We start from the raw sequence: 25,609 nt of genomic DNA, 5'->3' as shown, positions 1-25,609 counted from the left end.
GCGTGCTCTATTTCTTTTGCTGCTGAACTGCGCTAAGGGCCTAATTCCAAAGTATTGGAAATCAGTAACAGTGCCAAGCTTAAATGAATGGAAACATGGAGTTAGAGATCTGCTGGGTTTGGAAAGGTATCACTACCTTAGATCTGGGAAAATAGCCCTTCATGAACACATGGTCATGATATGGGAAGGCAAAAGCATATAATAGATCAAAATAGAGACCAATATTCTAATTGATACGCTGTTGCAGACCCTGGAGATACACAACCTGACTCGCTATAGAGAACACATCCTAGATGAAAGAACTTATGAGAACTAATAATGTAATATATATATCACATTGGGTGATAGGAATAGCTTACCTACAAGGGTGAACCCCGCTCCTGCCCATATCCCTCACTCGCTCCCGCACATTCATGATTCCCTCCCTCCCCATCTCTTCCTTCCTCTCCCCTCCCCCCCCCTTTTTTTTTTTTTTTTTCTCTCTTCTTTTCTCTCTCTCTTCTTCCCCCCTTCATCTTCCTCCTTTCTTCCTTCCGATACTGTTCACATTCTGGGTATGACTTAATACCCAAGCTTAATTATAACTCTGAAAAGACTGATACGCTTAAAACTATAATGTATAATAATGCACTGAAAGATGAGAACAATGTACCAGATATTTGAACCAAGAGCAATGTTGAAAATACTGTTAACGCACTGTTTACTTGACTGTAACTCAACTCAATGTTAAATATGCAACTCTTGTTTATTTGCCAAAGATTGTTGGTTATTTCTGTTTATGCTGGACATTCAATAAAGCTTTTCAAAGGGTAAAAAAAAAAAAAAAAAAGTTGCACAAAACACATAAAAAATACATGACAAAGTACAGTTACATATAACACAAGGAATTCCAGCACTCAGGATAGGATGCACCTCACCTTAGGACCACTGCCCAGGCCCCAAACAATCACAAAAAGAAGGCAAGCAGGTGACAGCAAAACTGTTTATTCCATACTCAAATAGACAAAAAGACAGGCGACGTTTGGGAACTCATGCCATGCCAAACAAACATGTTACACATACTTATATACCCTTACACCACTAGGTGGCACTCTGGAGTAATTAACTCCTTATTTACAAAACAATAATCATCTTATTTATTTTACAATTTCAATACAGAAGTAGATATCTAGTGGTATGTAACTAATTCTATATTAAAAAATCTCATATTAAGACGAAAAGGCAGAAAAACTGAAAACAAAATATATCATACATATCATACATATTATCCTGAATAACAATTTACATGAAGTCTTTTGTCAATTAAACTTTCGTCTGAGACGATCTTACGTACTCGTAAAAATTGACTAAGAGAAACAGTACAGTTAACATCATCTAATAAAAAATATTCACAAAATATATTGCATACAGAAGTAATAAGGGCTCAAAGATATGAGGTCTCAGGTATTAGAAAAAAAGGCAGGCAAAAGGCTTTACAATGAGACACATATACATGTCTAAATATGTGTATGTATGTATTTATAGATGTCTTTATTTGTGTACATACAGTATGTATTTATATGTGTATATATGTATTTATAGATGTCTTTATTTGTGTACATACAGTATGTATTTATATGTGTATATACATATTTATAGATGTCTTTATTTGTGTACATACAGTATGTATTTATATGTGTATATATGTATTCACAGACAAATATAGACATATAAACACATAAATACATATATAAACCTATATATGAGTGCATTGGAGCGCTTTGCCATTGAGGAGATGAAAACATGTAAAAGCATATTAATGCAATATTCATATTTTATAAAGGTTTTAACTATAAAATATAAATGATATAGAATGTGTTTTTTTTCTAAATTTTTCATGCTATATCAGCCTCTGAGACCAAAAAAACAAATGGTACAACAAGGTGCTGTGGCTAAGTTGGTTAAAGCGTCTGTCTCGTAAACAGGAGATCCTGAGTTCGAATCACAGCAGTGCCTTCTCTAAATCTGTAGTATTTTAATCCAATTGACAGCATTTTCCCTATTGTTTTTATCTTTAAGTGTATAAGTGCCTAGAATGTGTTTTTTTTTCTTAATTTTTCATGCTATATTAGCCTCTGAGACCAAAAAAAACAAATGGTACAACAAGGCACTGTGGCTTAGTTGGTTAAAGTGCCTGTCTCGTAAACAGGAGATCCTGAGTTCGAATCTCAGCAGTGCCTTCTCTAAATCTGTCAATTATTAAATTGATATAAAAAAAATTATAAAGGTCTCTAAAAACACAAAGCTGGATAATTATAATGTGTGTTAAATTACATGATAATATAAGTTGTTGATTGGATGTTAAAATATAAATGATATAGAATGTGTTTTTTTTATTAATTTGTCATGCTATATCAGCCTCTGAGACCAAAAAAAACAAATGCTACTACAGGGCGCTGTGGCTTAGTTGGTTAAAGCGCCTGTCTCGTAAACAGGAGATCCTGAGTTCGAATCTCAGCAGTGCCTTCTCTATATCTGTTATATTTGATTGATATAAAAAAATTATAAAGGTCTCTAAAACACAAAGCTGGATAATTATAATGTGTGTTAAATTACATGATAATATAAGTTGTTGATTGGATGTTAAAATATAAATGATATAGAATATGTTTTTTTTCTTAATTTTTCATGCTATATCAGCCTCTGAGACCAAAAAAAACATATTCTACTACAAGCCGCTGTGGCTTAGTTGGTTAAAGCACCTGTCTAGTAAACAGGAGATCCTGAGTTTGAATCTCAGCAGTGCCTTCTCTAATTCTGTCATATTTAATTTATATAAAAAAAATTATAAAGGTCTCTAAAAACACAAAGCTGGATAATTATAATGTGTGTTAAATTACATGATAATATAAGTTGATGATTGAATGTTAAAATATAAATGATATAGAATGTGTTTTTTTTCTTAATTTTTCATGCTATATCAGCCTCTGAGACCAAAAAAACAAATGGTACAACAAGGCGCTGTGGCTTAGTTGGTTAAAGCGCCTGTCTCGTAAACAGGAGATCTTGAGTTCGAATCACAGCAGTGCCTTCTCTAAATCTGTCATATTTTAATCCAATTGACAGCATTTTCCCTATTGCTTTTATCTTTAAGTGTATAAGTGCCTAGAATGTGTTTTTTTCTTAATTTTTCATGCTATATCAGCCTCTGAGACCAAAAAAACAAATGGTACAACAAGGCGCTGTGGCTTAGTTGGTTAAAGCGCCTGTCTCATAAATTTTTAATTTTTCATGCTATATCAGCCTCTGAGACCAAAAAAAGCAAATGGTACAGCAAGGCGCTGTGGCTTAGCTGGTTAAAGCACCTGTGTCATAAACAGGAGATCTTGAGTTCGAATCTCAGCAGTGCCTTCTCTAAAGCTTTCATACTTAATTTATATAAAAAAAATTATAAAGGTCTCTAAAACACAAAGCTGGATAATTATAATGTGTGTTAAATTACATGATAATATAAGTTGTTGATTGGATGTTAAAATATAAATGATATAGAATGTGTTTTTTTTCTTAATTTTTCATGCTATATCAGCCTCTGAGACCAAAAAAACAAATGGTACAACAAGGTGCTGTGGCTTAGTTGGTTAAAGCGCCTGTCTCGTAAACCGGAGATCCTGAGTTCGAATCACAGCAGTGCCTTCTCTAAATCTGTCGTATTTTAATCCAATTGACAGCATTTTCCCTATTGTTTTTATCTTTAAGTGTATAAGTGCCTAGAATGTGTTTTTTTTCTTAATTTTTCATGCTATATCAGCCTCTGAGACCAAAAGAAACAAATGGTACAACAAGGCGCTGTGGCTTAGTTGGTTAAAGTGCCTGTCTCGTAAACAGGAGATCCTGAGTTTGAATCTCAGCAGTGCCTTCTCTAAATCTGTCAATTATTAAATTGATATAAAAAAAATTATAAAGGTCTCTAAAAACACAAAGCTGGATAATTATAATGTGTGTTAAATTACATGATAATATAAGTTGTTGATTGGATGTTAAAATATAATTGATATAGAATGTGTTTTTTTTCTTAATTTTTCATGCTATATCAGCCTCTGAGACCAAAAAAAACAAACGCTACTACAGGGCGCTGTGGCTTAGTTGGTTAAAGCGCCTGTCTCGTAAACAGGAGATCCTGAGTTTGAATCTCAGCAGTGCCTTCTCTATATCTGTTATATTTGATTGATATAAAAAAATTATAAAGGTCTCTAAAACACAAAGCTGGTTAATTATAATGTGTGTTAAATTACATGATAATATAAGTTGCTGATTGGATGTTAAAATATAAATGATATAGAATTTGTTTTTTTTCTTAATTTTTCATGCTATATCAGCCTCTGAGACGAAAAAAAACAAATGGTACAACAAGGCGCTGTGGCTTAGTTGGTTAAAGTGCCTTTCTCGTAAACAGGAGATCCTGAGTTCGAATCTCAGCAGTGCCTTCTCTAAATCTGTCAATTATTAAATTCATATAAAAAAAATTATAAAGGTCTCTAAAACACAAAGCTGGTTAATTATAATGTGTGTTAAATTACATGATAATATAAGTTGCTGATTGAATGTTAAAATATAAATGATATAGAATATTTTTTTTTTAATTTTTCATGCTATATCAGCCTCTGAGACAAAAAAAAAACTGGTACAACAAGGCGCTGTGGCTTAGTTGGTTAAAGTGCCTGTCTCGTAAACAGGAGATCCTGAGTTCGAATCTCAGCAGTGCCTTCTCTAAATCTGTCATATTTAATTGATATTAAAAAATTTTAAAGGTCTCTAAAACACAAAGCTGGATAAATATAATTTGTTTTAAATTACATGATAATATAAGTTGTTGATTGAATGTTAAAATATAAATGTTATAGAATGTTTTTTTTCTTAATTTTTCACTCTATATCAGCCTCTGAGAACAAAAAAAAACACCTGGTACAACAAGGCAGTGCCTTCTCTATATCTGTCAATTATTAAATTGATATAAAAAAATTATAAAAGTCTCTAAAACACAAAGCTGGATGATTATAATGTGTGTTAAATTACATGATAATATAAGTTGTTGATTGAATGTTAAAATATAAATGATATAGAATGTGTTTTTTTTTTCTCAATTTTTTATTTTTTATTTTTTTTCTTAATTTTTGAGACAAAAAAAAACAAATGCTACTACAGGGCGCTGTGGCTTAGTTGGTTAAAGCGCCTGTCTCGTAAACAGGAGATCCTGAGTTCGAATCACAGCAGTGCCTTCTCTAAATCTGTCATATTTTAATCCAATTGACAGCATTTTCCCTATTGCTTTTATCTTTAAGTGTATAAGTGCCTAGAATGTGTTTTTTTTCTCAATTTTTCATGCTATATCAGCCTCTGAGACCAAAAAAAAAAAAAAAAAAAAATTGGTACAACAAGGCGCTGTGGCTTAGTTGGTTAAAGTGCCTGTCTTGTAAACAGGAGATCCTGAGTTCGAATCTCAGCAGTGCCTTCTCTAAATCTGTCAATTATTAAATTGATATAAAAAAAATTATAAAGGTCTCTAAAAACACAAAGCTGGATAATTATAATGTGTGTTAAATTACATGATAATATAAGTTGTTGATTGGATGTTAAAATATAAATGATATAGAATGTGTTTTTTTTCTAAATTTTTCATGCTATATCAGCCTCTGAGACCAAAAAAACAAATGGTACAACAAGGTGCTGTGGCTTAGTTGGTTAAAGCGTCTGTCTCGTAAACAGGAGATCCTGAGTTTGAATCACAGCAGTGCCTTCTCTAAATCTGTAGTATTTTAATCCAATTGACAGCATTTTCCCTATTGTTTTTATCTTTAAGTGTATAAGTGCCTAGAATGTGTTTTTTTTTCTTAATTTTTCATGCTATATCAGCCTCTGAGACCAAAAAAAACAAATGGTACAACAAGGCGCTGTGGCTTAGTTGGTTAAAGTGCCTGTCTCGTAAACAGGAGATCCTGAGTTCGAATCTCAGCAGTGCCATCTCTAAATCTGTCAATTATTAAATTGATATAAAAAAAATTATAAAGGTCTCTAAAAACACAAAGCTGGATAATTATAATGTGTATTAAATTACATGATAATATAAGTTGTTGATTGGATGTTAAAATATAAATGATATAGAATGTGTTTTTTTTATTAATTTGTCATGCTATATCAGCCTCTGAGACCAAAAAAAACAAATGCTACTACAGGGCGCTGTGGCTTAGTTGGTTAAAGCGCCTGTCTCGTAAACAGGAGATCCTGAGTTCGAATCTCAGCAGTGCCTTCTCTATATCTGTTATATTTGATTGATATAAAAAAATTATAAAGGTCTCTAAAACACAAAGCTGGATAATTATAATGTGTGTTAAATTACATGATAATATAAGTTGTTGATTGGATGTTAAAATATAAATGATATAGAATATGTTTTTTTTCTTAATTTTTCATGCTATATCAGCCTCTGAGACCAAAAAAAACATATTCTACGTCAAGGCGCTGTGGCTTAGTTGGTTAAAGCACCTGTCTAGTAAACAGGAGATCCTGAGTTTGAATCTCAGCAGTGCCTTCTCTAAATCTGTCATATTTAATTTATATAAAAAAAATTATAAAGGTCTCTAAAAACACAAAGCTGGATAATTATAATGTGTGTTAAATTACATGATAATATAAGTTGATGATTGAATGTTAAAATATAAATGATATAGAATGTGTTTTTTTTATTAATTTGTCATGCTATATCAGCCTCTGAGACCAAAAAAAACAAATGCTACTACAGGGCGCAGTGGCTTAGTTGGTTAAAGCGCCTGTCTCGTAAACAGGAGATCCTGAGTTCGAATCACAGCAGTGCCTTCTCTAAATCTGTAGTATTTTAATCCAATTGACAGCATTTTCCCTATTGTTTTTATCTTTAAGTGTATAAGTGCCTAGAATGTGTTTTTTTTTCTTAATTTTTCATGCTATATCAGCCTCTGAGACCAAAAAAAACAAATGGTACAACAAGGCGCTGTGGCTTAGTTGGTTAAAGTGCCTGTCTCGTAAACAGGAGATCCTGAGTTCGAATCTCAGCAGTGCCTTCTCTAAATCTGTCAATTATTAAATTGATATAAAAAAAATTATAAAGGTCTCTAAAAACACAAAGCTGGATAATTATAATGTGTGTTAAATTACATGATAATATAAGTTGTTGATTGGATGTTAAAATATAAATGATATAGAATGTGTTTTTTTTTATTAATTTGTCATGCTATATCAGCCTCTGAGACCAAAAAAAACAAATGCTACTACAGGGCGCTGTGGCTTAGTTGGTTAAAGCGCCTGTCTCGTAAACAGGAGATCCTGAGTTCGAATCTCAGCAGTGCCTTCTCTATATCTGTTATATTTGATTGATATAAAAAAATTATAAAGGTCTCTAAAACACAAAGCTGGATAATTATAATGTGTGTTAAATTACATGATAATATAAGTTGTTGATTGGATGTTAAAATATAAATGATATAGAATATGTTTTTTTTCTTAATTTTTCATGCTATATCAGCCTCTGAGACCAAAAAAAACATATTCTACTACAAGGCGCTGTGGCTTAGTTGGTTAAAGCACCTGTCTAGTAAACAGGAGATCCTGAGTTTGAATCTCAGCAGTGCCTTCTCTAAATCTGTCATATTTAATTTATATAAAAAAAATTATAAAGGTCTCTAAAAACACAAAGCTGGATAATTATAATGTGTGTTAAATTACATGATAATATAAGTTGATGATTGAATGTTAAAATATAAATGATATAGAATGTGTTTTTTTTCTTAATTTTTCATGCTATATCAGCCTCTGAGACCGAAAAAACAAATGGTACAACAAGGCGCTGTGGCTTAGTTGGTTAAAGCGCCTGTCTCGTAAACAGGAGATCCTGAGTTCGAATCACAGCAGTGCCTTCTCTAAATCTGTCGTATTTTAATCCAATTGACAGCATTTTCCCTATTGCTTTTATCTTTAAGTGTATAAGTGCCTAGAATGTGTTTTTTTTCTTAATTTTTCATGCTATATCAGCCTCTGAGACCAAAAAAACAAATGGTACAACAGGGCGCTGTGGCTTAGTTGGTTAAAGCGCCTGTCTCATAAATTTTTAATTTTTCATGCTATATCAGCCTCTGAGACCAAAAAAACAAATGGTACAGCAAGGCGCTGTGGCTTAGTTGGTTAAAGCACCTGTGTCATAAACAGGAGATCTTGAGTTCGAATCTCAGCAGTGCCTTCTCTAAAGCTTTCATACTTAATTTATATAAAAAAAATTATAAAGGTCTCTAAAACACAAAGCTGGATAATTATAATGTGTGTTAAATTACATGATAATATAAGTTGTTGATTGGATGTTAAAATATAAATGATATAGAATGTGTTTTTTTTCTTAATTTTTCATGCTATATCAGCCTCTGAGACCAAAAAAAACCAAATGGTACAACAAGGCACTGTGGCTTAGTTGGTTAAAGTGCCTTTCTCGTAAACAGGAGAACCTGAGTTCGAATCTCAGCAGTGCCTTCTCTAAATCTGTCAATTATTAAATTCATATAAAAAAATTATAAAGGTCTCTAAAACACAAAGCTGGTTAATTATAATGTGTGTTAAATTACATGATAATATAAGTTGCTGATTGAATGTTAAAATATAAATGATATAGAATGTGTTTTTTTATTAATTTGTCATGCTATATCAGCCTCTGAGACCAAAAAAAACAAATGCTACTACAGGGCGCTGTGGCTTAGTTGGTTAAAGCGCCTGTCTCGTAAACAGGAGATCCTGAGTTCGAATCTCAGCAGTGCCTTCTCTATATCTGTTATATTTGATTGATATAAAAAAATTATAAAGGTCTCTAAAACACAAAGCTGGATAATTATAATGTGTGTTAAATTACATGATAATATAAGTTGTTGATTGGATGTTAAAATATAAATGATATAGAATATGTTTTTTTTCTTAATTTTTCATGCTATATCAGCCTCTGAGACCAAAAAAAACATATTCTACTACAAGGCGCTGTGGCTTAGTTGGTTAAAGCACCTGTCTAGTAAACAGAAGATCCTGAGTTTGAATCTCAGCAGTGCCTTATCTAAATCTGTCATATTTAATTTATATAAAAAAAAATATAAAGGTCTCTAAAAACACAAAGCTGGATAATTATAATGTGTGTTAAATTACATGATAATATAAGTTGATGATTGAATGTTAAAATATAAATGATATAGAATGTGGTTTTTTTCTTAATTTTTCATGCTATATCAGCCTCTGAGACCAAAAAAACAAATGGTACAACAAGGCGCTGTGGCTTAGTTGGTTAAAGTGCCTGTCTCGTAAACAGGAGATCCTGAGTTTGAATCTCAGCAGTGCCTTCTCTAAATCTGTCAATTATTAAATTGATATAAAAAAAATTATAAAGGTCTCTAAAAACACAAAGCTGGATAATTATAATTTGTGTTAAATTACATGATAATATAAGTTGTTGATTGGATGCTAAAATATAAATTATATAGAATGTGTTTTTTTTATTAATTTGTCATGCTATATCAGCCTCTGAGACCAAAAAAAACAAATGCTACTACAGGGCGCTGTGGCTTAGTTGGTTAAAGCGCCTGTCTCGTAAACAGGAGATCCTGCGTTCGAATCTCAGCAGTGCCTTCTCTATATCTGTTATATTTGATTGATATAAAAAAAATTATAAAGGTCTCTAAAACACAAAGCTGGATAATTATAATGTGTGTTAAATTACATGATAATATAAGTTGTTGATTGGATGTTAAAATATAATTGATATAGAATGTGTTTTTTTTCTTAATTTTTCATGCTATATCAGCCTCTGAGACCAAAAAAAACAAACGCTACTACAGGGCGCTGTGGCTTAGTTGGTTAAAGCGCCTGTCTCGTAAACAGGAGATCCTGAGTTCGAATCTCAGCAGTGCCTTCTCTATATCTGTTATATTTGATTGATATAAAAAAATTATAAAGGTCTCTAAAACACAAAGCCGGTTAATTATAATGTGTGTTAAATCACATGATAATATAAGTTGCTGATTGGATGTTAAAATATAAATGATATAGAATTTGTTTTTTTTCTTAATTTTTCATGCTATATCAGCCTCTGAGACGAAAAAAAACAAATGGTACAACAAGGCGCTGTGGCTTAGTTGGTTAAAGTGCCTTTCTCGTAAACAGGAGATCCTGAGTTCGAATCTCAGCAGTGCCTTCTCTAAATCTGTCAATTATTAAATTCATATAAAAAAAATTATAAAGGTCTCTAAAACACAAAGCTGGTTAATTATAATGTGTGTTAAATTACATGATAATATAAGTTGCTGATTGAATGTTAAAATATAAATGATATAGAATATTTTTTTCTTAATTTTTCATGCTATATCAGCCTCTGAGACAAAAAAAAAAAATGGTACAACAAGGCGCTGTGGCTTAGTTGGTTAAAGTGCCTGTCTCGTAAACAGGAGATCCTGAGTTCGAATCTCAGCAGTGCCTTCTCAAAATCTGTCAATTATTAAATTGATATAAAAAAAATTATAAAGGTCTCTAAAAACACAAAGCTGGATAATTATAATGTGTGTTAAATTACATGATAATATAAGTTGTTGATTGGATGTTAAAATATAAATGATATAGAATGTGTTTTTTTTTCTTAATTTTTCATGCTATATCAGCCTCTGAGACCAAAAAAAAACAAATGCTACTACAGGGCGCTGTGGCTTAGTTGGTTAAAGCGCCTGTCTAGTAAACAGAAGATCCTGAGGTCGAATCTCAGCAGTGCCTTCTCTAAATCTGTCATATTTAATTGATATTAAAATTTTTTAAAGGTCTCTAAAACACAAAGCTGGATAAATATAATTTGTGTTAAATTACATGATAATATAAGTTGTTGATTGAATGTTAAAATATAAATGATATAGAATGTTTTTTTTCTTAATTTTTCACGCTATATCAGCCTCTGAGAACAAAAAAAAACACCTGGTACAACAAGGCAGTGCCTTCTCTATATCTGTCAATTATTAAATTGATATAAAAAAATTATAAAAGTCTCTAAAACACAAAGCTGGATGATTATAATGTGTGTTAAATTACATGATAATATAAGTTGTTGATTGAATGTTAAAATATAAATGATATAGAATGTGTTTTTTTTTCTCAATTTTTTATTTTTTATTTTTTTTCTTAATTTTTGAGACAAAAAAAAACAAATGCTACTACAGGGCGCTGTGGCTTAGTTGGTTAAAGAGCCTGTCTCGTAAACAGGAGATCCTGAGTTCGAATCACAGCAGTGCCTTCTCTAAATCTGTCATATTTTAATCCAATTGACAGCATTTTCCCTATTGCTTTTATCTTTAAGTGTATAAGTGCCTAGAATGTGTTTTTTTTTCTTAATTTTTCATGCTATATCAGCCTCTGAGACCAAAAAAAAAAAAAATTGGTACAACAAGGCGCTGTGGCTTAGTTGGTTAAAGTGCCTGTCTTGTAAACAGGAGATCCTGAGTTCGAATCTCAGCAGTGCCTTCTCTAAATCTGTCAATTATTAAATTGATATAAAATTTTTTATAAAGGTCTCGAAAAACACAAAGCTGGATAATTATAATGTGTGTTAAATTACATGATAATATAAGTTGTTGATTGGATGTTAAAATATAAATGATATAGAATGTGTTTTTTTTCTAAATTTTTCATGCTATATCAGCCTCTGAGACCAAAAAAACAAATGGTACAACAAGGTGCTGTGGCTTAGTTGGTTAAAGCGTCTGTCTCGTAAACAGGAGATCCTTAGTTCGAATCACAGCAGTGCCTTCTCTAAATCTGTAGTATTTTAATCCAATTGACAGCATTTTCCCTATTGTTTTTATCTTTAAGTGTATAAGTGCCTAGAATGTGTTTTTTTTTCTTAATTTTTCATGCTATATCAGCCTCTGAGACCAAAAAAAACAAATGGTACAACAAGGCGCTGTGGCTTAGTTGGTTAAAGTGCCTGTCTCGTAAACAGAAGATCCTGAGTTCGAATCTCAGCAGTGCCTTCTCTAAATCTGTCAATTATTAAATTGATATAAAAAAAATTATAAAGGTCTCTAAAAACACAAAGCTGGATAATTATAATGTGTGTTAAATTACATGATAATATAAGTTGTTGATTGGATGTTAAAATATAAATGATATAGAATGTTTTTTTTTTATTAATTTGTCATGCTATATCAGCCTCTGAGACCAAAAAAAACAAATGCTACTACAGGGCGCTGTGGCTTAGTTGGTTAAAGCGCCTGTCTCGTAAACAGGAGATCCTGTTTTCGAATCTCAGCAGTGCCTTCTCTATATCTGTTATATTTGATTGATATAAAAAAATTATAAAGGTCTCTAAAACACAAAGCTGGATAATTATAATGTGTGTTAAATTACATGATAATATAAGTTGTTGATTGGATGTTAAAATATAAATGATATAGAATATGTTTTTTTTCTTAATTTTTCATGCTATATCAGCCTCTGAGACAAAAAAAAACATATTCTACTACAAGGCGCTGTGGCTTAGTTGGTTAAAGCACCTGTCTAATAAACAGGAGATCCTGAGTTTGAATCTCAGCAGTGCCTTCTCTAAATCTGTCATATTTAATTTATATAAAAAAAATTATAAAGGTCTCTAAAAACACAAAGCTGGATAATTATAATGTGTGTTAAATTACATGATAATATAAGTTGATGATTGAATGTTAAAATATAAATGATATAGAATGTGTTTTTTTTTCTTAATTTTTCATGCTATATCAGCCTCTGAGACCAAAAAAACAAATGGTACAACAAGGCGCTGTGGCTTAGTTGGTTAAAGCGCCTGTCTCGTAAACAGGAGATCCTGAGTTCGAATCACAGCAGTGCCTTCTCTAAATCTGTCATATTTTAATCCAATTGACAGCATTTTCCCTATTGCTTTTATCTTTAAGTGTATAAGTGCCTAGAATGTGTTTTTTTTCTTAATTTTTCATGCTATATCAGCCTCTGAGACCAAAAAAACCAATGGTACAACAAGGCGCTGTGGCTTAGTTGGTTAAAGCGCCTGTCTCATAAATTTTTAATTTTTCATGCTATATCAGCCTCTGAGACCAAAAAAAGCAAATGGTACAGCAAGGCGCTGTGGCTTAGTTGGTTAAAGCACCTGTCTCATAAACAGGAGATCTTGAGTTCGAATCTCAGCAGTGCCTTCTCTAAAGCTTTCATACTTAATTTATAGAAAAAAAATTATAAAGGTCTCTAAAACACAAAGCTGGATAATTATAATGTGTGTTAAATTACATGATAATATAAGTTGTTGATTGGATGTTAAAATATAAATGATATAGAATGTGTTTTTTTTCTAAATTTTTCATGCTATATCAGCCTCTGAGACCAAAAAAACAAAGGGTACCACAAGGTGCTGTGGCTTAGTTGGTTAAAGCGTCTGTCTCGTAAACTGGAGATCCTGAGTTCGAATCACAGCAGTGCCTTCTCTAAATCTGTAGTATTTTAATCCAATTGACAGCATTTTCCCTATTGTTTTTATCTTTAAGTGTATAAGTGCCTAGAATGTGTTTTTTTCTTAATTTTTCATGCTATATCAGCCTCTGAGACCAAAAAAAACAAATGGTACAACAAGGCGCTATGGCTTAGTTGGTTAAAGTGCCTGTCTTGTAAACAGGAGATCCTGAGTTCGAATCTCAGCAGTGCTTTCTCTAAATCTGTCAATTATTAAATTGATATAAAAAAAATTATAAAGGTCTCTAAAAACACAAAGCTGGATAATTATAATGTGTGTTAAATTACATGATAATATAAGTTGTTGATTGGATGTTAAAATATAAATGATATAGAATGTGTTTTTTTTATTAATTTGTCATGCTATATCAGCCTCTGAGACCAAAAAAAACAAATGCTACTACAGGGCGCTGTGGCTTAGTTGGTTAAAGCGCCTGTCTCGTAAACAGGAGATCCTGAGTTGGAATCTCAGCAGTGCCTTCTCTATATCTGTTATATTTGATTCATATAAAAAAATTATAAAGGTCTCTAAAACACAAAGCTGGATAATTATAATGTGTGTTAAATTACATGATAATATAAGTTGTTGATTTGATGTTAAAATATAAATGATATAGAATATGTCTTTTTTCTTAATTTTTCATGCTACATCAGCCTCTGAGACCAAAAAAAACAAAGCCAACTACAAGGCGCTGTGGCTTAGTTGGTTAAGCGCCTGTCTAGTAAACAGGAGATCCTGAGTTTGAATCTCAGCAGTGCCTTCTCTAAATCTGTCATATTTAATTTATATAAAAAAAATTATAAAGGTCTCTAAAAACACAAAGCTGGATAATTATAATGTGTGTTAAATTACATGATAATATAAGTTGATGATTGAATGTTAAAATATAAATGATATAGAATGTGTTTTTTTTCTTAATTTTTCATGCTATATCAGCCTCTGAGACCAAAAAAACAAATGGTACAACAAGGCGCTGTGGCTTAGTTGGTTAAAGCGCCTGTCTCGTAAACAGGAGATCCTGAGTTCGAATCACAGCAGTGCCTTCTCTAAATCTGTCATATTTTAATCCAATTGACAGCATTTTCCCTATTGCTTTTATCTTTAAGGGTATAAGTGCCTAGAATGTGTTTTTTTTCTTAATTTTTCATGCTATATCAGCCTCTGAGACCAAAAAAAAACAAATGGTACAGCAAGGCGCTGTGGCTTAGTTGGTTAAAGCACCTTTCTCATAAACAGGAGATCTTGAGTTCGAATCTCAGCAGTGCCTTCTCTAAATCTGTCATATTTAATTTATATAAAAAAAATTATAAAGGTCTCTAAAAACACAAAGCTGGATAATTATAATGTGTGTTAAATTACATGATAATATAAGTTGATGATTGAATGTTAAAATATAAATGATATAGAATGTGTTTTTTTTCTTAATTTTTCATGCTATATCAGCCTCTGAGACCAAAAAAACAAATGGTACAACAAGGCGCTGTGGCTTAGTTGGTTAAAGCGCCTGTCTCGTAAACAGGAGATCCTGAGTTCGAATCACAGCAGTGCCTTCTCTAAATCTGTCATATTTTAATCCAATTGACAGCATTTTCCCTATTGCTTTTATCTTTAAGTGTATAAGTGCCTAGAATGTGTTTTTTTTCTTAATTTTTCATGCTATATCAGCCTCTGAGACCAAAAAAAGCAAATGGTACAACAAGGCGCTGTGGCTTAGTTGGTTAAAGCGCCTGTCTCGTAAACAGGAGATCCTGAGTTCGAATCACAGCAGTGCCTTCTCTAAATCTGTCATATTTTAATCCAATTGACAGCATTTTCCCTATTGCTTTTATCTTTAATTGTATAAGTGCCTAGAATGTGTTTTTTTTCTTAATTTTTCATGCTATATCAGCCTCTGAGACCAAAAAAACAAATGGTACAACAAGGCGCTGTGGCTTAGTTGGTTAAAGCGCCTGTCTCATAAATTTTTAATTTTTCATGCTATATCAGCCTCTGAGACCAAAAAAAGCAAATGGTACAGCAAGGCGCTGTGGCTTAGTTGGTTAAAGCACCTGTCTCATAAACAGGAGATCTTGAGTTCGAATCTCAGCAGTGCCTTCTCTAAATCTTTCATACTTAATTTATATAAACATTTTTTATAAAGGTCTCTAAAACACAAAGCTGGATAATTATAATGTGTGTTAAATTACATGATAATATAAGTTGTTGATTGAATGTTAAAATATAAATGATATAGAATCTGTTTTTTTTCTTAATTTTTCATGCTATATCAGCCTCTGAGACCAAAAAAAAAACAAATGGTACAACAAGGCACTGTGGTTTAGTTGGTTAAAGCACCTGTCTAGTAAACAGGAGATTCTGAGTTCGAATCTCAGCAGTGCCTTCTCTATATCTGTCATATTTGATTGATATAAAAAAATTATAAAAGTCTCTAAAACACAAAGCTCGATAATTATAATGTGTGTTAAATTACATGATAATATAAGTTGTTGATTGAATGTTAAAATATAAATCATATAGAATGTGCTTTTTTTCTTAATTTTTCATGCTATATCAGCCTCTGAGACAAAAAAAAACAAATGGTACAAGAAGGCGCTGTGGCTTAGTTGGTTAAAGCGCCTGTCTCGTAAACAGGAGATCCTGAGTTCGAATCTCAGCAGTGCCTTCTCTAAATCTGTCATATTTTAATCCAAATGACAGCATTTTCCCTATTGCTTTTATCTTTAAGTGTATAAGTGCCTAGAATGTGTTTTTTTTCTTAATTTTTCATGCTATATCAGCCTCTGAGACCAAAAAAACAAATGGTACAACAAGGCGCTGTGGCTTAGTTGGTTAAAGCGCCTGTCTCATAAATTTTTAATTTTTCATGCTATATCAGCCTCTGAGACCAAAAAAAGCAAATGGTACAGCAAGGCGCTGTGGCTTAGTTGGTTAAAGCACCTGTCTCATAAACAGGAGATCTTGAGTTCAAATCTCAGCAGTGCCTTCTCTAAATCTTTCATACTTAATTTATATAAAATTTTTTATAAAGGTCTCTAAAACACAAAGCTGGATAATTATAATGTGTGTTAAATTACATGATAATATAAGTTGTTGATTGAATGTTAAAATATAAATGATATAGAATCTGTTTTTTTTCTTAATTTTTCATGCTATATCAGCCTCTGAGACCAAAAAAAAAACAAATAGTACAACAAGGCGCTGTGGTTTAGTTGGTGAAAGCACCTGTCTAGTAAACTGGAGATTCTGAGTTCGAATCTCAGCAGTGCCTTCTCTATATCTGTCATATTTGATTGATATAAAAAAATTATAAAAGTCTCTAAAACACAAAGCTCGATAATTATAATGTGTGTTAAATTACATGATAATATAAGTTGTTGATTGAATGTTAAAATATAAATCATATAGAATGTGCTTTTTTTCTTAATTTTTCATGCTATATCAGCCTCTGAGACCAAAAAAAACAAATGGTACAAGCAGGCGCTGTGGCTTAGTTGGTTAAAGCTCCTGTCTCGTAAACAGGAGATCCTGAGTTCGAATCTCAGCAGTGCCTTCTCTAAATCTGTCATATTTTAATCCAAATGACAGCATTTTCCCTATTGCTTTTATCTTTAAGTGTATAAGTGCCTTCTCTAAATCTGTCATATTTAATTTATATAAAAAAAATATAAAGGTTTCTAAAACACAAAGCTGAATAATTATAATTGTAAACAGGAGATCCTGAGTTCGAATCTCAGCAGTGCCTTCTCTAAATCTGTCACATTTAATTGATATTAAAAAATTATAAAGGTTTCTAAAACACAAAGCTGGATAATTATAATGTGTGTTAAATTACATGATAATATAAGTTGTTGATTGAATGTTAAAATATAAATGATATAGAATGAGTTTTTTTTCTTAATTTTTCATGCTATATCAGCCTCTGAGTAGTGATGTCCCGAACTGTTCGCCCGCGAACGGTTCACAGCGAACATAGGTTGTTCGCGTTCGCGTTTGTGGGCGAACACATGGCGATGTTTGATCCGCCCCTATGTGTCATCATTGTGGAAACTTTGACCCTTTATGTCACAGCCGCCTGACACATTAGAGCCAATCAACATCAGATACTCCCTCACAGACACTCCCAGCTACTCGGAATCCGCCATTTTAGACTCATAACGACCTTGCTTTTTTAATGAGAGGACGTGTTGTGTTTTTGCTCCTGACATTAATAGGAAAAACATAGCTAGACTAGTGTATTTACAGTCCAGAAGGACTCCACTCATCTCTGCTGCAAGCACAGCACCCCAAAAAGCCCTTTTTAGGGCTATATTTCGTGCCGTTTTTTTTTTTCTTTTTTTTTTTATTAGCATTTGCCTGGCTTTCAGCTGTGTGTTTAAGGCTCACAGCATATGCTCTGACTACTGCCACCACTGATATCTCCCTAACAACATTAGTTTAAATTTAACTAACCCAAAAATATAATTATTTTTCTAGTGTAATTTTTTTTCATTTTCTATCAGGCCAGTGTCACACAGCATATACTCTGGTTCATTGCTCTGTGCCAGCCAGCAGCCACCAGTGTTAATATCCGTTTCTAACATTATTTTTAATTTAAAAAAAAACACAAAAAAATATTTTTCTAGTGTAATCTATTTACATTTACTATCATGCCTGTGTCTGTCAGGCTCACTCAGCATTAATATACCTCTTTTTTTTTCAGTCTTTTGGTTAATTGGTCTGTGCCAGGCAGCCACCCACCCAGCACTCATATCTATTTTTCTTTCACCTTAATTTTAATATAAAAAAAAAAGTTTAAATTTGTTTGCTAGTGTAATCTAATATAATTTTCTATCCGGCCTGTGTGTTTTGCTGACATAGAGAGCCTACTGTGTTTACTTGCTGCCCTCCCTAGTCTATGAGCCACGACTCATATGTGTTTAACCTTTTTTTAATCCCCCCCCCAAAAAAATAATTTCAATCATTTTTCTAGTGTAATCTAATAGTATTTTCTATCAGGTGTGTGTGTATCCGACATACAGAGCCTACTGTTTTAATAGCTGCCCTTCCAAGGCTATCAGCCACGACTCATATGTATGTGCTTAACCTTTTTCTTAAAATTTCCAAAAAAAAGTCTTTAAATCATTATGCTAGTGTAATCTAATTGTATTTTCTATCAGGCCTGTGTCTAACTGTCTATCTGACTTACACAGCATACTGTTGTTATAATTGCTGCCCTACGTAGCAGCCAGCCAGTGCGACCACTCATAGAGTCATATGTGCATTGCACTTCTTAACATAATTTTAATATTAAAATCTAAAATTTTAAAATATTTTGCTAGTGTAATGTAACTTAATTTTCTATCAGTCCTGTGTTTTTGTCACTTACACAGCATACTGTGTTAAATTGCTGCCCTACCTACCATCCACGACTCATATCTGCCAGCCTGTCTGCCAGGCCCAAGTAGCCAATTAGTGGCACCAATCACAATTCTTGTAACAGTAATAAAAAAAAAAACATAATTTTTTGGACTGCAAATATTCAGTCTCCTAGTGCCATTGAATTTAATTTACCTCCTGCCTGCCACTGCCAGCCTTTTGTGCCAGGCCGTCTAGCCAACTATTTACACCAATCATAATTGTTGTCACAGTCAGACAGTATAGTTATTAATTTAAATAAAAAAAAAATTTGTGTTGATCTTAATCCTCAGTTTGCTCGTGCCTTTGAATTGCACTTTTCTACAGCCTTCCAAGCCTGTGTGCCAGGCCTACTTAAAAAATATTTACACCAATCATATTTGTTGTGACAGTATTCTAATAATTAAAAATTAAAATTTTTGGTAATAGTTGCTGTGATTTGAATCCTCAGTTTGCTGGTGCCATTGAATAGCACTTTCCTCCTGCCTTGCAGCCTGCTGTGAGCCAGGCCCCCACCTAGCCAATTGTTGTCAGCAATCATATTTCTGTTAACAGTATTTCAAAAATTGTCAATCATCACAGTTTAGACTGTCAGTAATCAGTCTCCTAGTTTCCTTGAATTGCATCTCCCTCCTGCCTGCCATCCTTTTGTGCCAGACCGTCTTGCCAACTATTTACACCAATCCAAATTTTTTGTCACAGTATAGTTACTAATTAAAATTAAAAAAATCTTTATTGTTGATGATCTTAACCCTCAGTTTGCTCGTGCCTTTGAATTGCACTTTTCTACAGCCTTCCAAGCCTGTGTGCCAGGCCTACTTAAAAAATATTTACACCAATCATATTTGTTGTGACAGTATTCTAATAATTAAAAATTAAAATTTTTGGTAATAGTTGCTGTGATTTGAATCCTCAGTTTGCTGGTGCCATTGAATAGCACTTTCCTCCTGCCTTGCAGCCTGCTGTGAGCCAGGTCCCCACCTAGCCAATTGTTGGCAGCAATCATATTTCTGTTAACAGTATTTCAAAAATTGTCAATCATCACTGTTTAGACTGTCAGTAATCAGTCTCCTAGTTTCCTTGAATTGCATCTCCCTCCTGCCTGCCATCCTTTTGTGCCAGGCCGTCTTGCCAACTATTTACACCAATCCAAATTTTTTGTCACAGTATAGTTACTAATTACAATTAAAAAAATCTTTATTGTTGATGATCTTAACCCTCAGTTTGCTCGTGCCTTTGAATTGCACTTTTCTACAGCCTTCCAAGCCTGTGTGCCAGGCCTACTTAAAAAATATTTACACCAATCATATTTGTTGTGACAGTATTCTAATAATTAAAAATTAAAATTTTTGGTAATAGTTGCTGTGATTTGAATCCTCAGTTTGCTGGTGCCATTGAATAGCACTTTCCTCCTGCCTTGCAGCCTGCTGTGAGCCAGGCCCCCACCTAGCCAATTGTTGTCAGCAATCATATTTCTGTTAACAGTATTTCAAAAATTGTCAATCATCACTGTTTAGACTGTCAGTAATCAGTCTCCTAGTTTCCTTGAATTGCATCTCCCTCCTGCCTGCCATCCTTTTGTGCCAGGCCGTCTTGCCAACTATTTACACCAATCCAAATTTTTTGTCACAGTATAGTTACTAATTACAATTAAAAAAATCTTTATTGTTGATGATCTTAACCCTCAGTTTGCTCGTGCCTTTGAATTGCACTTTTCTACAGCCTTCCAAGCCTGTGTGACATTCGGTGTCGTATCAGCTATTAAACTAATAAGAACAGTACTACCAAAATACACCCAATGAAGGGCCTTAGGAAGACTGAGCCAAGGTTGGATTGTAGTATTTGGTTAGGCTAATCATGATGGCCATGTAGACCACCACCACCGAGAGTCCTGGAAGTAACAGGGATGATGAGATGAAAGAGCTAAGAATAGTAGAACTTGAAACAACAGAGTTAGCCATGGGTGTTAGTGCAAAACTGCTTGGCTTTTTTTTGGCTTTGGGTGCGGCTATTCATGCAGGCCATATAGAGCTGACAACATTCGGTGTCATATCAGCTATTAAACTAATAAGAACAGTACTACCAAAATACAGCCAATGAAGGGCCTTAGGAAGACTGGGCCAAGGTTGGATTGTAGTATTTGGTTAGGCTAATCATGATGGCCATGTAGACCACCACCACAGAGAGTCCTGGAAGTAACAGGGATGATTAGATGAAAGAGCTAAGAATAGTAGAACTTGAAACAACAGAGTTAGCCATGGGTGTTAGTGCAAAACCGCTTGACTTTTTTTTGGCTTTGGGTGCGGCTATTCATGCAGGCCATATAGAGCTGACAACATTTGGTGTCATATCAGCTATTAAACTAATAAGAACAGTACTACCAAAATACAGCCAATGAAGGGCCTTAGGAAGACTGGGCCAAGGTTGGATTGTAGTATTTGGTTAGGCTAATCATGATGGCCATGTAGACCACCACCACAGAGAGTCCTGGAAGTAACAGGGATGATGAGATAAAAGAGCTAAGAATAGTAGAACTTGAAACAACAGAGTTAGCCATGGGTGTTAGTGCAAAACCGCTTGGCTTTTTTTTGGCTTTGGGTGCGGCTATTCATGCAGACCATATAGAGCTGACAACATTCGGTGTCGTATCAGCTATTAAACTAATAAGAACAGTACTACCAAAATACACCCAATGAAGGGCCTTAGGAAGACTGAGCCAAGGTTGGATTGTAGTATTTGGTTAGGCTAATCATGATGGCCATGTAGACCACCACCACCGAGAGTCCTGGAAGTAACAGGGATGATGAGATGAAAGAGCTAAGAATAGTAGAACTTGAAACAACAGAGTTAGCCATGGGTGTTAGTGCAAAACCGCTTGGCTTTTTTTTGGCTTTGGGTGCGGCTATTCATGCAGGCCATATAGAGCTGACAACATTCGGTGTCGTATCAGCTATTAAACTAATAAGAACAGTACTACCAAAATACAGCCAATGAAGGGCCTTAGGAAGACTGAGCCAAGGTTGGATTGTAGTATTTGGTTAGGCTAATAATGATGGCCATGTAGACCACCACCACCGAGAGTCCTGGAAGTAACAGGGATGATGAGATGAAAGAGCTAAGAATAGTAGAACTTGAAACAACAGAGTTAGCCATGGGTGTTAGTGCAAAACTGCTTGGCTTTTTTTGGCTTTGGGTGCGGCTATTCATGCAGGCCATATAGAGCTGACAACATTCGGTGTCGTATCAGCTATTAAACTAATAAGAACAGTACTACCAAAATACAGCCAATGAAGGGCCTTAGGAAGACTGAGCCAAGGTTGGATTGTAGTATTTGGTTAGGCTAATCATGATGGCCATGTAGACCACCACCACCGAGAATCCTGGAAGTAACAGGGATGATGAGATGAAAGAGCTAAGAATAGTAGAACTTGAAACAACAGAGTTAGCCATGGGTGTTAGTGCAAAACCGCTTGGCTTTTTTTTGGCTTTGGGTGAGGCTATTCATGCAGGCCATATAGAGCTGACAACATTCGGTGTCGTATCAGCTATTAAACTAATAAGAACAGTACTACCAAGATACAGCCAATGAAGGGCCTTAGGAAGACTGAGCCAAGGTTGGATTGTAGTATTTGGTTAGGCTAATCATGATGGCCATGTAGACCACCACCACCGAGAGTCCTGGAAGTAACAGGGATGATGAGATGAAAGAGCTAAGAATAGTAGAACTTGAAACAACAGAGTTAGCCATGGGTGTTAGTGCAAAACCGCTTGGCTTTTTTTGGGCTTTGGGTGCGGCTATTCATGCAGGACATATAGAGCTGACAACATTCGGTGTCGTATCAGCTATTAAACTAATAAGAACAGTACTACCAAAATACAGCCAATGAAGGGCCTTAGGAAGACTGAGCCAAGGTTGGATTGTAGTATTTGGTTAGGCTAATCATGATGCCCATATAGACCACCACCACCGAGAGTCCTGGAAGTAACAGGGATGATGAGATGAAAGAGCTAAGAATAGTAGAACTTGAAACAACAGAGTTAGCCATGGGTGTTAGTGCAAAACCGCTTGGCTTTTTTTTGGCTTTGGGTGCGGCTATTCATGCAGGACATATAGAGCTGACAACATTCGGTGTCGTATCAGCTATTAAACTAATAAGAACAGTATCACCAAAATACAGCCAATGAAGGGCCTTAGGAAGACTGAGCCAAGGTTGGATTGTAGTATTTGGTTAGGCTAATCATGATGGCCATGTAGACCACCACCACCGAGAGTCCTGGAAGTAACAGGGATGATGAGATGAAAGAGCTAAGAATAGTAGAACTTGAAACAACAGAGTTAGCCATGGGTGTTAGTGCAAACCGCTTGGCTTTTTTTGGGCTTTGGGTGCGGCTATTCATGCAGGACATATAGAGCTGACAACATTCGGTGTCGTATCAGCTATTAAACTAATAAGAACAGTACTACCAAAATACAGCCAATGAAGGGCCTTAGGAAGACTGAGCCAAGGTTGGATTGTAGTATTTGGTTAGGCTAATCATGATGGCCATGTAGACCACCACCACCGAGAGTCCTGGAAGTAACAGGGATGATGAGATGAAAGAGCTAAGAATAGTAGAACTTGAAACAACAGAGTTAGCCATGGGTGTTAGTGCAAAACCGCTTGGCTTTTTTTGGGCTTTGGGTGCGACTATTCATGCAGGACATATAGAGCTGACAACATTCGGTGTCGTATCAGCTATTAAACTAATAAGAACAGTACTACCAAAATACAGACAATGAAGGGCCTTAGGAAGACTGAGCCAAGGTTGGATTGTAGTTTTTGGTTAGGCTAATCATGATGGCCATGTAGACCACCACCACCGAGAGTCCTGGAAGTAACAGGGATGATGAGATGAAAGTGCTAAGAATAGTAGAACTTGAAACAACAGAGTTAGCCATGGGTGTTAATCCAAGACCGCTTGGATTTATTTTTGTATTGGGTGCGGCTAATCATGCAGGCCATATAGAGCTGCCACCATTTGGTGTTGTATCAGCTATAAAAATAATAAGAACTGTACTATCAAAATACAGACAATGAAGGGCCTATGAAGACTGAGCAAAGGTTGGATTGTAGTATTTGGTTAGGCTAATCATGATGGACATGTAGACCGCCCGTAACAGGGATGAAAGTGGTAAGAATAGTACTAATTGAAACAACCGAGTTAGCCATGGGTGTTAGTCTAAGACCACTCAGCTTTTTTTGGGGTTTGGGTGCAGCTAATCATGAAGGCCAGATAGACCTGCCACCATTTGGTGTTGTAACAGGTATGAAAATGCAAAGAACAGTACTACTTAACACAACCTACTTACCATGGGTCCCAGAGCATATGTTTGGTTGTTATATTTTGTAAGGGTAATCATGCAGGCCATATAGACCTCCACCGATAGGGTGAGTATGAGTAACAGCTATTAAAATGCGAAGGACATTACTAATTAACACAACATAGTTACCATGGGTCGCAGACCAAGAGCAGATGTCTTATTATTATATTTTGTATGGGTAATCATCCAGGCCGTATAGACCTCACCAAATAGGGGGAGTTACAGAGATTAAAGTGCTAAGAATGGTAGTACTTAAAACACAACCTCGTTAAAATAGGTAGCAGACCACATGTCTTATTATTATAATTTTTAAGGGTAATCTGGCAGGCCATATAGAACTCCCCCGATAGGGGGGGGGGGACAGGGATTAAAGTGCTAAGAAAAGTACTAATTGACACAAGCTAGTTGGGTCCAAGAACGCATGTTTGATTATTAGAATTTATTAGGGTAATTATATATCTAACAAATCTATCTATTTCTCTTCTATCGATTCGATCTAACTATCAATCTATGTATATCTATCTATCCTATCTATCACTATCAATCTATCTTCTGTCCGGGATGTTTTGAGACAGCCACTTTGGGAATGTTAGTTGATTTAGACCCATTATGGCTTAAAAGCAGACTCTGCATCAACTATGTAATTTTCCATGGGAGTTTTGCCAGGGATCCCCCTCCAGCATGCAACAGTCCAGGTGTTAGTACCCTTGAAACAACTTTTCCATCACTATTGTGGCCAGAAAGAGTCCTTGTAGGTTTTAAAGTTCACCTGCCTATTGAATTCAATGGCGGTTCGCGCGGTTCGCAACATCACTACCTCTGAGACCAAAAAAGGAAATGGTACAACACGGCGCTGTGGCTTAGTTGGTTAAAGCACCTGTCTCGTAAACAGGAGATCCTGAGTTCAAATCTCAGCAGTGCCTTCTCTAAATCTGTCATATTTTAATCCAATTGACAGCATTTTCCCTATTGCTTTTATCTTTAAGTGTATAAGTGCCTAGAATGTGTTTTTTTCTTAATTTTTCATGCTATATCAGCCTCTGAGACCAAAAAAACAAATGGTACAACAAGGCGCTGTGGCTTAGTTGGTTAAAGCGCCTGTCTCATAAATTTTTAATTTTTCATGCTATATCAGCCTCTGAGACCAAAAAAAAACAAAAGGTACAACAAGTCGCTGTGGCTTAGTTGGTTAAAGTGCCTGTCTCGTAAACAGGAGATCCTGAGTTCGAATCTCAGCAGTGCCTTCTCTAAATCTGTCATATTTAATTTATATAAAAAAATTTATAAAGGTCTCTAAAACACAAAGCTGGATAATTATAATGTGT

The 25,609-nt window shown here is 34.5% G+C and overlaps 23 non-coding genes across 23 annotated transcripts; all 23 read left to right on the top strand.

Annotated features, from left to right (window-relative positions):
• The first annotated feature begins 2,145 nt into the window (after positions 1-2,145).
• On the top strand, positions 2,146-2,219 carry TRNAT-CGU (transfer RNA threonine (anticodon CGU)). The gene has a single exon. It is a non-coding gene; the product is annotated as a tRNA-Thr (tRNA).
• Positions 2,220-2,431: 212 nt separating this feature from the next.
• TRNAT-CGU (transfer RNA threonine (anticodon CGU)) lies at positions 2,432-2,505 on the top strand. The gene has a single exon. It is a non-coding gene; the product is annotated as a tRNA-Thr (tRNA).
• A 712-nt stretch (positions 2,506-3,217) lies between these two features.
• On the top strand, positions 3,218-3,390 carry TRNAM-CAU (transfer RNA methionine (anticodon CAU)). The gene is made up of 2 exons: positions 3,218-3,255; positions 3,355-3,390. It is a non-coding gene; the product is annotated as a tRNA-Met (tRNA).
• A 717-nt stretch (positions 3,391-4,107) lies between these two features.
• TRNAT-CGU (transfer RNA threonine (anticodon CGU)) lies at positions 4,108-4,181 on the top strand. The gene has a single exon. It is a non-coding gene; the product is annotated as a tRNA-Thr (tRNA).
• Positions 4,182-4,669: 488 nt separating this feature from the next.
• TRNAT-CGU (transfer RNA threonine (anticodon CGU)) lies at positions 4,670-4,743 on the top strand. The gene has a single exon. It is a non-coding gene; the product is annotated as a tRNA-Thr (tRNA).
• A 671-nt stretch (positions 4,744-5,414) lies between these two features.
• Positions 5,415-5,488, top strand: TRNAT-UGU (transfer RNA threonine (anticodon UGU)). Its single transcript has one exon. It is a non-coding gene; the product is annotated as a tRNA-Thr (tRNA).
• Positions 5,489-5,923: 435 nt separating this feature from the next.
• On the top strand, positions 5,924-5,997 carry TRNAT-CGU (transfer RNA threonine (anticodon CGU)). Its single transcript has one exon. It is a non-coding gene; the product is annotated as a tRNA-Thr (tRNA).
• A 212-nt stretch (positions 5,998-6,209) lies between these two features.
• Positions 6,210-6,283, top strand: TRNAT-CGU (transfer RNA threonine (anticodon CGU)). Its single transcript has one exon. It is a non-coding gene; the product is annotated as a tRNA-Thr (tRNA).
• A 716-nt stretch (positions 6,284-6,999) lies between these two features.
• On the top strand, positions 7,000-7,073 carry TRNAT-CGU (transfer RNA threonine (anticodon CGU)). Its single transcript has one exon. It is a non-coding gene; the product is annotated as a tRNA-Thr (tRNA).
• Positions 7,074-7,286: 213 nt separating this feature from the next.
• TRNAT-CGU (transfer RNA threonine (anticodon CGU)) lies at positions 7,287-7,360 on the top strand. Its single transcript has one exon. It is a non-coding gene; the product is annotated as a tRNA-Thr (tRNA).
• An 811-nt stretch (positions 7,361-8,171) lies between these two features.
• On the top strand, positions 8,172-8,245 carry TRNAM-CAU (transfer RNA methionine (anticodon CAU)). Its single transcript has one exon. It is a non-coding gene; the product is annotated as a tRNA-Met (tRNA).
• Positions 8,246-8,738: 493 nt separating this feature from the next.
• Positions 8,739-8,812, top strand: TRNAT-CGU (transfer RNA threonine (anticodon CGU)). Its single transcript has one exon. It is a non-coding gene; the product is annotated as a tRNA-Thr (tRNA).
• Positions 8,813-9,872: 1,060 nt separating this feature from the next.
• Positions 9,873-9,946, top strand: TRNAT-CGU (transfer RNA threonine (anticodon CGU)). Its single transcript has one exon. It is a non-coding gene; the product is annotated as a tRNA-Thr (tRNA).
• A 489-nt stretch (positions 9,947-10,435) lies between these two features.
• Positions 10,436-10,509, top strand: TRNAT-CGU (transfer RNA threonine (anticodon CGU)). The gene has a single exon. It is a non-coding gene; the product is annotated as a tRNA-Thr (tRNA).
• A 952-nt stretch (positions 10,510-11,461) lies between these two features.
• Positions 11,462-11,535, top strand: TRNAT-UGU (transfer RNA threonine (anticodon UGU)). Its single transcript has one exon. It is a non-coding gene; the product is annotated as a tRNA-Thr (tRNA).
• Positions 11,536-12,538: 1,003 nt separating this feature from the next.
• Positions 12,539-12,612, top strand: TRNAI-AAU (transfer RNA isoleucine (anticodon AAU)). Its single transcript has one exon. It is a non-coding gene; the product is annotated as a tRNA-Ile (tRNA).
• A 531-nt stretch (positions 12,613-13,143) lies between these two features.
• Positions 13,144-13,217, top strand: TRNAM-CAU (transfer RNA methionine (anticodon CAU)). The gene has a single exon. It is a non-coding gene; the product is annotated as a tRNA-Met (tRNA).
• Positions 13,218-14,721: 1,504 nt separating this feature from the next.
• Positions 14,722-14,795, top strand: TRNAM-CAU (transfer RNA methionine (anticodon CAU)). Its single transcript has one exon. It is a non-coding gene; the product is annotated as a tRNA-Met (tRNA).
• A 753-nt stretch (positions 14,796-15,548) lies between these two features.
• Positions 15,549-15,622, top strand: TRNAM-CAU (transfer RNA methionine (anticodon CAU)). The gene has a single exon. It is a non-coding gene; the product is annotated as a tRNA-Met (tRNA).
• A 494-nt stretch (positions 15,623-16,116) lies between these two features.
• TRNAT-CGU (transfer RNA threonine (anticodon CGU)) lies at positions 16,117-16,190 on the top strand. The gene has a single exon. It is a non-coding gene; the product is annotated as a tRNA-Thr (tRNA).
• Positions 16,191-16,437: 247 nt separating this feature from the next.
• TRNAM-CAU (transfer RNA methionine (anticodon CAU)) lies at positions 16,438-16,511 on the top strand. Its single transcript has one exon. It is a non-coding gene; the product is annotated as a tRNA-Met (tRNA).
• A 493-nt stretch (positions 16,512-17,004) lies between these two features.
• On the top strand, positions 17,005-17,078 carry TRNAT-CGU (transfer RNA threonine (anticodon CGU)). Its single transcript has one exon. It is a non-coding gene; the product is annotated as a tRNA-Thr (tRNA).
• Positions 17,079-25,133: 8,055 nt separating this feature from the next.
• TRNAT-CGU (transfer RNA threonine (anticodon CGU)) lies at positions 25,134-25,207 on the top strand. The gene has a single exon. It is a non-coding gene; the product is annotated as a tRNA-Thr (tRNA).
• The last annotated feature ends 402 nt before the right edge of the window (positions 25,208-25,609 follow it).

This window comes from Bombina bombina, chromosome 2 (assembly GCF_027579735.1).
Source record: "Bombina bombina isolate aBomBom1 chromosome 2, aBomBom1.pri, whole genome shotgun sequence".
Lineage (NCBI taxonomy): Eukaryota > Metazoa > Chordata > Amphibia > Anura > Bombinatoridae > Bombina > Bombina bombina.
This window is presented reverse-complemented; position numbering and strand designations above follow the sequence as displayed.